This window comes from Quercus robur, chromosome 5 (assembly GCF_932294415.1).
Source record: "Quercus robur chromosome 5, dhQueRobu3.1, whole genome shotgun sequence".
Taxonomy (NCBI): Eukaryota; Viridiplantae; Streptophyta; class Magnoliopsida; order Fagales; family Fagaceae; genus Quercus; species Quercus robur.
The window spans coordinates 22,555,089-22,567,135 of record NC_065538.1 but is presented as its reverse complement, the minus strand read 5'-3'; the positions used below and the strand labels follow the sequence as shown (position 1 = coordinate 22,567,135).

The window sequence follows — 12,047 nt, the reverse complement described above, 5'->3', positions numbered from 1 at the left end:
AATCGAGGTACGTCCTCCGTCATTGACGATGCCAATGTGGCTAGAGAGTCGGCATGTCTATTCTATCCCCGAGGAACCTGAGCAATCTTTGCCGTACAAAACTTACTCATGACTTGTTTCACTACCTGTAAGTATTGTTTCATTCGAGAATCCTTGGCTTCAAAACTACCTTGCACCTAGCTGATGACCAGCTGAGAATCTGAATAAATCTCTACATCCCGAGCACCTAAATCTAAAACATTTCTCAACCCAGCGAGCAAGGCTTTGTACTCAGCTTCGTTGTTATAGGCCGTGAACCTCAACCTAAAAGAATGCTCCAACTGTACTCCTTCCGGGGTGATAATGACAATCCCAGCACCAGCTCTCATTGCGCTTAACGCATCGTCCACAAATACCTTCCACGGGCAACACTCTACATGACAAATCATCTCCCCCTAGTTCTTTGGTGAAAACTCTGCAACGAAGTCAGCAAGAATTTGGCCTTTCACCGAACTCCTTGGCCTGTACCTTATATCAAAGGACCCTAGCCGAGTCCCCCACTTGGCTATTCAGCCCATGAAATCAGATCTCTTCAATAACGACTGCAAAGGATACCCGGTTAGGACATAGATAGTATGGGCTTGAAAATAGTGAGGCAACTTCCTGGTAGCATTCACTAGTGCTAACACTAACTTCTCAAGGGGTAAGTATTTGGTCTCGGCATCGACCATAGTTTTGCTAACATAGTACATGGGCTACTGCATCCCTCGGTCCCTTAAAAGCACGGCACTCATGACATGATCGGACACCGAGAGGTACATGAACAAGTCCTCTCTGAGTTCTGGAGCAGCTAGCATGGGTGCCCACGTCAGATATTCCTTCAAGTCTTGGAAGGCTCTGTCACACTCCTCATTCCATTGAAACCCCTTCCATTTCTTCAGAAGTTGGTAGAACGGGCGGCAGCGATCAACAAATTTAGAAATGAACTGGTTAAGGGCAGCTAACATTCTGGTCAAAATCTGTACCTCCTTCGGATTGCTTGGGGGCTTAAGGCGCTGCATGGCATTGATCTGATCGGGGTTGCCCTCTATCCCGCGGCTGGTGATTAGACAACAAAGGAACTTGCCAGCTCCTACTCCAAAGGCACATTTGTCCACGTTTAGGCATAGCTTATGTTGTCGAAGTACTACAAATACACCTTGAAGGTCCTCTATGTACCGTGCCTTTTGTTTGCTTTTTACCACCATGTCGTTGATATATACCTCAACCATACACCCAATCTTGTCCCGAAACATTCTAGTCATCATTCGCTGATATGTTGCCCCGGTATTCTTTAGCCCGAAGGGCATCACAGTGTAGTGGTAGTTTGCGTCCGGGGAGATGAATGCCGTCTTTTCCTAGTCCTCAGCAGCTAATGCAATTTGATGGTAGCCCTGAAAGGCATCCAGAAAACTCATCCTCGGGTGCCTATAGGTAGCATCTACCAATTGATCTATCTTTGGCATAGGGAATGGGTCTTTGGGGCATGCTCAGTTCAAATCCGTGAAATCTACACAGACTCTCCATTTTCCATTCTTCTTTCTAACCACCATGGTATTTGCTAGCCAATCTGGGAAGAAGATTTCTTTTATCGCCCCGGCCTCTTTCAACTTCCCGACCTCCTGCCTCACTGCCTCGACGTGTTCCTTGGTCGACCTTTTCAGCTTTTGCTTTTTTGGAGGGAATGATGGGTCTACATTGAGCTTATGGACAATGAACTCGGGATCAACCCCGGGCACCTCATACAAGCTCCATGCAAACACGTCTACGTTCAACATCAGAAATAACAACGTCTCTACCTTATCCTCATTCGTCATACTTGCCCCTACTTGAAAATACCGGTCAACATCTGGTAGTATCTTTACTCTGATTAATTGTTCGACACAACTAGCCCCCATTCCCTCCCGGGGATTCTGTAATTGCTATGAAGGGGTTTCTACGACGCTTTCCTTTTGCTCGGCCTGCTCATTCTTCCTATTAACCGCGGCCACTAGGCATTGCCTGGCCGCTTGCTGGCTCCCCTTACCACGGTCACGCCCTGCTCGGTAGGAAATTTGATCTTTACATGTAAGGTGGATGAAACAGCCTTTATTGCGTGGATTCACGGCCGCCCCAGAATTGTCGTGTATGGAGAAAACGAATTGACCACTATGAATGCTACCATCACCTCCTTACCTTCCATATTTATGGGAAGGGAAATTTGTCCCTCAAGAGCGACTACCTTGCCATCAAACTCGACCAACGGTGTATCATACTTTGATAGGTCTCAGTTTTTCAACTTGAACCCTTTGAATAGGTCCGAATACATTACATCGGCCCCATTCCCTTGGTCCACCATCACTATTTTGACCAAGAAATCGCTTATCCGGGCCGTTATTACCAATGCGTCATCGTGTGGCTGGACCGTTCCTTCTAAATCGTCATCGCCAAAAGCGATGGGCTCCCGCACAATCTTCATCTTTTTCTCGGGTGATTGCTCTCATGTGCAGTTTCTCGTGGATACTACGATCAGTACTCCTCTTCTAGCAATAATCGAACCCCTCGGGGCAGCGTGGATGACTTTAATCACTCCCAATGGTGGTGGGAGAGGATTTCCCCTTTGCTGAGCACCCTGGCTGGTACCTCGATTTCCGGCATCCAGTACAAGCTCCTTCAAATATTCTGCCTTCACTAGCTGCCCTAGATGATCTTTCAATACCCGACATTGCTCGATGGTATGACCCTTATCCTTGTGATACGTACAATACAAGTTTTGGTTCCTCCGAGACGGGTCACCCCCCATCTTGTTCGGCCATCTGAAATACGGCTCATTTTTAACCCGGTCTATGATCTTGTGCACCGGTTCTTTGAACATCACATTCACCTCTCCCATTTGTACTTCCGGTTCTTGTATTCTTAGATCCTTACGGGCCGAGGGCAGAAATCCGGGCTGCCGAGGACGATTCACTAGCGGGGCCTTACCCTTACTCTGTAGCCGATCATCTTCAAGACGTTTGTACTTCTCAATGCGCCTCATTAGCTACCTCATACCCTCGAGAGGCTTCTTCATCAATGATTCCCGTAGTCTGGAGTCCTCAGGGAGCCCCATCCTAAAGGTGTTCACTGCAATCTTTTCGTTGCCTCCACCTATCTCATTGTAAAGCTCCCAATACTGGCTGGCATAACTGTGAAGGGTTTCCCCATCCCTCATTTTCATAGAAAGCAATGCATCCACCGGTTACGGTACCCGGCTGCAGGTCACAAACCGGACACCGAATTCTTGGATCAACTCGGTGAATCTGTGAATGGAACCCTTCCGTAACCCATTAAACCATCTCAATGTTGTGGGCCCAAGGCTTGAGGGAAATACCTTACACATCAGTGCATCATTATGAGTATACAGAGACATCATTTGGATGTAGTGGTTGACGTGCTCCACCGGGTCTATTTTCCTATCATAGGAATTAAATGGTGGTTGGGTGAACCTATTCGGCATTGGGGCCCGTTCAATGTCACCTAAGAATAGTGACCAAGCAGCTTTTCTTAAGGCGTGGCTCATAGAATCCATGGTTGCATTACGGGGCTACTGCTCCTCGGAGGAATTCGAACCCCGGCCTTCATACTCCCGTGAACGTGTACGTTCCTGATGTCGACGGGACTCTCGTGAATACGAATGGTCTCAGCGTCTACGAGACTCCCGTGAGTGTGAAAGGTCCCGGCGTCGATGGGAACCTGACCGATCGGACCCGGTACCATAACGATCTCCCCCACTCATAGACCCCTCTGCTTGGTTATCTTGGCCCCTTCTCCAACTCCAAATCTCTTACGAGTCTACGCAACCACTTAAGCTCCTTATCTTTCTTATCCAATTGCCTGTGCCCCAAAGCATCCGATATTGCCGGGTTCGTTTGGTACAACCCCTTTCCAAGGCTAGACTGCTCTTCCTCTTGTTCATGCTCCCTATCTTCACGCCTTTTTTGCCTTCGCTCCTACCATGTGGATCCCCGAGACGATCCCACTGAACTACTTTCAACAGAACCCTATGACCTTCTCCTGGACATCTTCTGGGCATGAGTCTCGGCCAAATCACAGCTTTGCAGGAGATTCCCATAGACAACGCCAATTATACACACCCTAAACGAGTTTAAAAGGTCTGTCTCGTTCTTGGGCTCACAATATATTTGTAATGTGGGCTTTGGATTTCCTACTCTGGGTGATTCTAACCTGGAGACCCAGCAAGATCTCTCCACTATTTGTATCGTTTTCCTTTCACTTTTTATGACTATTATTCTTGGTTCTTAACTTTCTTCCTAAACTTTCAACAACAACCCTTTTCCTTTCCTTAGCCTCCTATATTTATAGCCCAAAATTGGTGGAAAAATCATGATTACTCTTATGGCTAGTGGGGATGGAGGTCCAATATTGTTATCGCCAAGTGGATGTTTAGTTGGGAGTGGGGTGTGGTGAGTGGCATTAGAACTGGTTCCCACTTCAAAAGGAGGGGTGATGTTCAGCTGCAGAATTTCTCAAGGAGTCACAGGGCATCCGGGATATGGCCTACCTGAGCAAACACACGCGTCGGAGTTGGGACGCGCCGGACAACTTCCTGACCATGAATTAATGAGCATATATTTCAACGACTGGCCCAACGGGTTCTAGGCCAAACATGAGGCCATAGGATTTGTGCCCCTGGCCCTAGTGGGCCTCAAACCCAATTTTTGACATGGGTGTCAGGGACCGTGGGTCATACGGTAGAGCTGGGGTCTAAGGCCCAAATGGCTCTAGAGGCTCAGTGCCGTACATAAATTTTTTTTTTAAAAGGATGAAAAATATCCCTTAGTCTCATTCCCTCAATTAACATAAACTATAGAAATCCCCAGTATCCGATAAAAAATATTCCCAAACCTTAATTGAAACCCCAAGCCCCAACTGTGAAATCCCCAATGGTCACTGGCAGCCCAAACCCACCACCACTCTCCATAACCAAATCCGTTTATATCTGTTAATTTATGTTTAGAGTGGACTAACGGAGTACTTATGTGGCATTGACTTGAACTAAATCATTGTACTTTAAATAATACTATGGCTCACAATGATCTGCACACATGGAAACAATTTTTTAAAAGGATGAAAAATATCCCTCAGTCTCACTCCCTCAATTAACATAAACTATAGAAATCCCCAGTATCCAATAAAAATATTCCCAAACCTCAATTGAAACCCCAAGCCCCAACTGTGAAATCCCCAATGGTCACTGGCAGCCCAAACCCACCACCACTCTCCACAACCAAACCATGCTCCAAACCCACCACCCCACCAAGAAACCCAAAACCATAAACCTAAACACAACAAACCCAGATTTCACTAGTAATTATATTCAAAGTCACCTCAAACAAAAGTAGATCCCACTAGTAACTAATCACAAATTAATTAAGGTTGAAATGGTTAGTTCCTCCCACCAACACTTTCTTACCCCATGGTGAATGAAGCTAGTGTAACTCTTTTACATGTTTAATCTATTGCTAGTATGGATCTTATATATTGACTTGATTACTTGAACTTTCTATACAAGTAGTTCAATTGGGTTTTTCAAGAGTTCTTAGTTCATTTATTCAGTAGGTTACAATAATCACCAATGATTTTATTGAGAGAAATACCCATGTTGATAAAATCAAGAAGGATGACTTGATATTAGTCTTTGAAGTTGTAGTGTGATGGAGGCAGTATGAAACAACTTCGTTTTGGAGGTGGGTTAGTGAAATCTATGGTTGTTGTGTTTGGATTTCAAGTTTGGGTATTTTGCATGGTGGTGGGTTTGTGAGCGTGGTGTTGTTACTAGTGGGTTGGGATTGGTTTGGGTTGTAGGTAATTGCTGGTGTTGTCGATGGGGATTTCACGGTTGGGTCTTTGGGGTTTTAATTGAGGTTTGTGAATTTTGTTTATTGCTGACCGAAGATTTCCATCAGGCTTTGTGTTAAGTGCTAATTGAGGGACTAAGGGATACTTCGTCATTTTGAAAAATAGTTTTTGTGTGTGCTAATCATTGTGAGCCATGTGTCTATTTTTATTTAAAAGTAAAATAGTTTAGTCAAATTAGATTCCACGTCAACACTTTATTAAGCCACGTAGGATGTTAAGCCATGTAGGATACAAAGTAACAAACATAGATGGAAGGACGAAAAGTAAAATGTTTTGCAAAGATCAAGGATGAAAAACAAACTTTTGAAAGTTTAGGGATGAAAAACAAATTGTTGTAAAAGTTTAGGGACGAAAATGATACCCCATAACACTTGAAAATGACCAAAATACATTCGAAACCCTTTACTAATTTTTCTATATTTTTTAATCCTTTGGAGTGCACAAAGTACTCTTAATAGTTGTATTAAAAATACTCTATAATGCCATTTATTCAAAAAAGAAAAAAAGAAAAAGCAAAGGCTAGTCAAACAAAAATAATCGGATGGCTGACATATTTTAGCTTTTGCAATTGTATTTTAATTATTATTACTATTTTATAACAATGCATATATAGAAATTTAATTTTTAGATTTTGCTAATAATTGTTTATTTGATAATATGTTTTCGGTGGACTAAATTGCAATTTCTGCAAAGAAAATAACCTCAATAGATTATCAACAACAAATTATTTTTCTAATTGGTTCAATTAATCATTGTTAAGTTTTATTACTTTTTTAGTTATGTTTTTTGGTGTTTCGAATTATAGGGTAGTAAAAATAAGGCTTTGGAAAGTTTATTTAAAACTAAAAGAATAATTTCTAAATTTTATATTCTTTTTAATGATTCACAAAATTTTATAAATAACTTTTATTAAAAAAATGAATATTTTCGTTAACTTGCCTTTTGAGTTTTTGAAAAAAAAAATTTATTGTCTTCATTTTGGTATCACAAGATTTATATTTATGATTGTTCTTATAATAAATAAAAATATGATTGTTTAAATTTATATTTATGATTTACGATTGTTCCTAAAATAAATAAATATATGATTATGAAATATATTACTCTTTATTAAATTAGTCCTAATTGTAAAAAAATAAATTTAATGAGACCACCTTAAAAACAAATCTCACATGCAACGCATGAGTTTGCGGCTAGTTGACAAGTTAATGACTAAATATCTTCCATCATAGCCAACTAAAAAAATGTCTTGCCAACTCTTTCCAACTAAAATATTTGAGAGAAAGAGAGAGTTACCCAAAATACATGGGTTTTTTTTAACAACATTCAAAATCTCAAACTAAAAAATTGTTTCAAAGTGGATCTTTTGTACTCTTTTTTCTTTGGCAATGCTTAATTGCATAATTTATTGATACCGAATGTTGACGTGTTGTTGTGCAATAGGAGAATTCATCACTTTAATTTTCTCCTTCCTCAGTCATAACTTCAATTGCATCATCCATATATTTTGCAGCAACTCCATAAGCTCTATCCTTCCCACACAACAAGATCTTAATGTCCTCCAATTATCAATAACTTTGTTTTTATAAGCATATGCTTTTTTATTTTTCTAAGGAGAAAAAGAAGAAGCAATGAGTTAAATAAAATAAATTGGACAATAAAACAAAGGAAAGGGGAAAAAATAAAATAAAAAGCAGACATTATGTGATGATTGTCTTAGTGATAAACTTATGTAGAAATTAAAGGCATTATGTATTTGCAGAATTTTCTCAGAGTAATCTTTAAACACATGGACAAAACTTGTTATAGCTTGAAAATTGCAATACCAGGAAGTAGTTAGCACACAACCATATAGTTGAGTTAGCCCTAGGAACTAGGAAGTGTCATTCAATTTTGGTAGATCATAGCAGATACAAAGTCTATAGGAGTGTCATTACCAAAGATGAAAGTTGTTTATTTTGTGTAAAATTAGATCACAATCCATGAAAATATAGTCATAAAGGAAAGAAAAGGAGTGTCATTTCTTTTCTCTAACCAGTTAAGACTTTTACTTTAAACTGATAGAGAGAGGGAGGGAGCAAGTAATTGTGGCTGTCAACTAGAGCAAATAGGGAAAGCTTGGGCAGGGAGTTGATCAGTGGTTTGATTTAAAGAAGTTCTCTTTTCTAATGTTATAGGAGTTGAGTGTATTCCCCTGTCACAGATATTTGTGTGTTTCTAGGGAGCTTTATGTTATTTCTATGATTATTGTAAATCTAGTCTCTGTAGAGTGTTGTATAGAGAGTGTAGGGTTATTAAAGATCTATGTGGTTTTGTACTTTGTTTTTTGTTAATAATATATATCTTACCCATAAAGAAAAAAGAAAAAGAAAAAAAAGAAGTAAAGAATACTAATGCACTAACAAACCATGTAAATCGGCTATAGCCAGAAAGAGATGATAGAGTGAAATAAATTCATTTAGTTGAATTTACAACTGCTAGCTAACAAAGAACCCATATAATTTACAATGTTGCATTTGGTAAGCTGCAATTTAGATTAATGCTTTTGAATTTTACTTAGCGTTTGTTTGTGAAAAGAAAAAGAAGTTTTATTGGCCCCCCAATTTAACAAATCCCTTCCTCAATTTCACAGTGGCCTTAAAGGCTCCTCATCCAATACCCACAAGAAAAATGAAAACCATGTCAAATAGATAGAGAGCACTGAAGTCCGAAATACTAACAAAGAAAAATGGAAACAAAACAAACATGGTATAACTAAAATATTTGCATTTACATGGTATAACTATCAACACTTAGAAAAATGAGATGTTCATAAGAGCACACCTTGTTACATAGAGAATTCTGATAGTATTCTGCACATCAAAGGAGAATTTATCAAATAAAGCATATAATAAAGACGTTATGACTAAAGTGATAAACATAGAAGGAACACAAGAATTAAAAATAAATTAATATCCCTAAAATTTATAACAAAATATTTAAATGCAAACATTTTCTTAGCGTTCTGTTTGGATTTTGATAATTTATGCAGAATATTAGACATGGTTTTGGTTGAATAGACTACATAAATCATAAATGTTATATATGCCCAAGACTTAAAAAGACATTTTAATTAACATGCACTCTAATAACAAAGTTCTTATTATCGAAAACATATGTTTACTGCACCAAAAGACATCCAAACTTTTTATACAAATTTATACTCTTATAACTCAAGAGGAAGACCACAGACCTACAAAATGGCCACTGCTATGCTGGACTGCATGCAAAATTACAATGTCAATAACAATAACTTTAGGCCCCTGCACCCTAAAAGAAAGGACCTAATTACCCAATTCGTATATCTAACTTCCAAGTTCCGATTAGTGCATTAACTAAGGGTCAATATGTGATAGACAAAGGAACTTCCCAGATTAAAGAAAAATATAATTTATTTCTATTGCAACCTTACCATATTTTGCAAAGTTAATGGTAATTCATGGGAGATACAAGAGACACCCCACTTTGATTGGATGGAACAGGAGTGGCCATAGAGTTCCTAAGGTTCCAAAACACAATCTCAGGCACCTTATTGTACCTACTCTCCCTAAACTTTATGTGATGCCTGCTGTGTGCGTCACCACCTTTACTTAAAAATATAAGGCGACTTTGCAAAGTCAACAAAATAAGCACTTGTCATATAAAATGTAGAAACTCAAAAATAATATAGCACTAAGGAATTTTAATTGAAATCTTAAGCTTGTGCCACCAACCACAGCTTCAGAAGGTTTTAACATCTAGACTTGTACAAACTTTTGATGCCAAAAAAAAAAAAAAAAAAGCTTTTAGGCTATGGTTGAATTTAATTGACAACTTTATTCACCTAATCCTCATCAACAAATGAACTAGATTGAGATATGCACAAGTTGCCAAAATCCTCCACAAACCTTTCTTCCTCAAAATCATGTATAGCTGAAAAAGGAAAGCAAAGCATTCATTAGTACATCAAAATATAATTAAGAATTAAAAATTATGATATACCTGGTACTCCATATAAGTATAACCAATGACGATCACAAGATAACAAAGCTTCTGTAATTTGTGGCAAAAGATAACTGTGAAACTTATCAAGAATTTAGCCACCAATATTTTAGTCTGAACTCTTCATATTTCAGAATAAAATATTCAATGCCTATCCTAAACTATATACAATCCACTGAACCACTACTCCTGTATACAACTAGGAGAGCGAGGATTCTATTAGCAGTTATCTTTTGAAAGCAAAAGCACTAGACAATGCAGTCTAGCAAAATATTGCGTTAAGCTTAAGCCTTTAGACTTTTATCCTTTTCTTATATAGGAAGCACAAAGATGCTGACAATAAATTTGATAAATAATATTCACTCCTTCTCCCTCCTTTCCACATTGTTGTTCAACTATCCAGCAATGAGAGTAAAATAATCTAGAATGAAGAATTTACTACAACATAAAGTTTATGAGACTTAAATAACTCTTCAAGGCTCAAGGGCCACAACATAAAAGGGCAAAAGGGTACAGATTGTAAGGCGTAACCCTTTTCAGAGTTTGAAATGGTGGCAATGGAAATACAAATTCTTCTTGCCCTATATTCTCAATCTTTATTTATCAACCACAATTTACACAATTAACAAAAACCCTAAAAATAAAAAATCAATCAAAAATATTGCCTTAATTTATTAACAAATAAAATTACTTAAAACAAAAGAAATTTTTATAAAAAAAAAAAATCAGGAATAGAATAGAGTACTTACAAAAAATTCAAAAAGCGTAGCAAAAATCTGGATGCTCCTCCAGTATTCTTTTTCCGAAACCCTAAAATTCAAATCGAAATTAAATTATCAAAACCAAAATAAAACGAGACATCTGAATCTGAGAAATCAATTCAAAAAAGCACAGCAAATAAATAATTAAACAGCTTCTCAAATACTAAAAAATATTATCATCGGTGACAGTGGCAGATTATCTGAAGGTGGTGGATGGTGAGCAGTGGCAGTCGGACTCTCGTCCATGGCCTCTACTTTTTTTTTTTTTTCCTTCAATCATTCGGTCTTTGTTTCTCACTTTTCTTTTTGGTTTTGTTTTGCTTTTATATCCTACCCATTCTACCGGTAATAGGTTTACTACTAAACTTGAAGTAAATCGTCAGGATTGAAACAATAAAAATAAGTGCCGTTTGGTGGTGTTTAAATAACATTTTTCAGTTTTTTTTGGAAGTATGTGTGGGTAAAAAAATATGTGAAAAAATGTGTAATATTATTTAAAAACTGAAAACATGTGTTTGAATTTTTTGGTTTATTTTTAGTACTTTTTTATTTGGACCTCTCATTTTGTTTTAAATACACAATAGTAAATGGTAGTGAGTTTTAATTTTCACATTTTATTTAGTTAATGAATGATATGACAATTTTTTATTAAAATAAAAGTAAATTTCAATTAAAAAAAATACTGAAAATAAACCAAACTCTTTAAAAAATAGGTGAGCACCATAGAATGACCCTTGATTAGATATAATTAATTTATTGGTGCCAAGACGTCTTTAGTCCAATGGTACCCTCTCAAGTTCAAGACCCTGAGGTTGAGGTGCGGTAATTTATTATTAGGATAATTTCAAACAATGATTAAAAAAATAAAAATAAATAAAAAGATTTATTTTATTTTATTTTTTAAAACAGAATTTGCTGGATCTACGCATAAATTAGTAATTTCAGCCAGCAAAGAATTTCGAGCATCTTGTAAAAGGATATGGTAATAACAATTTCCAATTCCCAACCTAACTATATGGGTACGTATACTCCTTTCATTTGACTCAAATAATAGATCATCTGAGAAGCACGTGACCAAATCAGTCTGTATAACCGTGTAAAGTGTCATTACTGTATAGTGTATACTGCTCTAGAGAAGGATAACAATGTGCATTTGCATATAATGTTATGATGTGACAAAAATGAAATGCAATGTTGGAGAGCCCTGGGAAAAGTTTGACCTATAATTCAACCGTCACAGGTCAAGATTGATTTATACTTGTACATTACACACAATGTCCCAATTGATGGGTCTTGAAATGAGCTAGAATGCATTGACAATATTTTAAATATTGGATAGACCGCAAATAT

At 37.7% G+C, this 12,047-nt stretch overlaps 2 protein-coding genes and 2 long non-coding RNA genes across 6 annotated transcripts in view; 2 read left to right on the top strand and 2 right to left on the bottom strand.

Annotated features, from left to right (window-relative positions):
* Positions 1-12,047, top strand: part of LOC126725517 (receptor-like protein EIX2) — a 92,277-nt gene that overhangs the window by 66,725 nt on the left and 13,505 nt on the right. The window lies entirely within an intron of this gene.
* The window catches only part of LOC126725522 (uncharacterized), an 88,368-nt gene that overhangs the window by 65,624 nt on the left and 10,697 nt on the right, over positions 1-12,047 (bottom strand). The window lies entirely within an intron of this gene.
* LOC126725516 (regulator of telomere elongation helicase 1 homolog) overlaps positions 1-12,047 on the top strand; it is a 117,708-nt gene that overhangs the window by 100,801 nt on the left and 4,860 nt on the right. The gene's annotated exons all lie outside the window — the stretch shown is intronic.
* Positions 7,114-10,995, bottom strand: LOC126725521 (uncharacterized). The gene is made up of 4 exons (XR_007655482.1): positions 10,686-10,995; positions 9,779-9,867; positions 8,740-8,768; positions 7,114-7,525 (listed from the first exon to the last, which is right to left on the bottom strand). It is a non-coding gene; the product is annotated as an uncharacterized LOC126725521 (long non-coding RNA).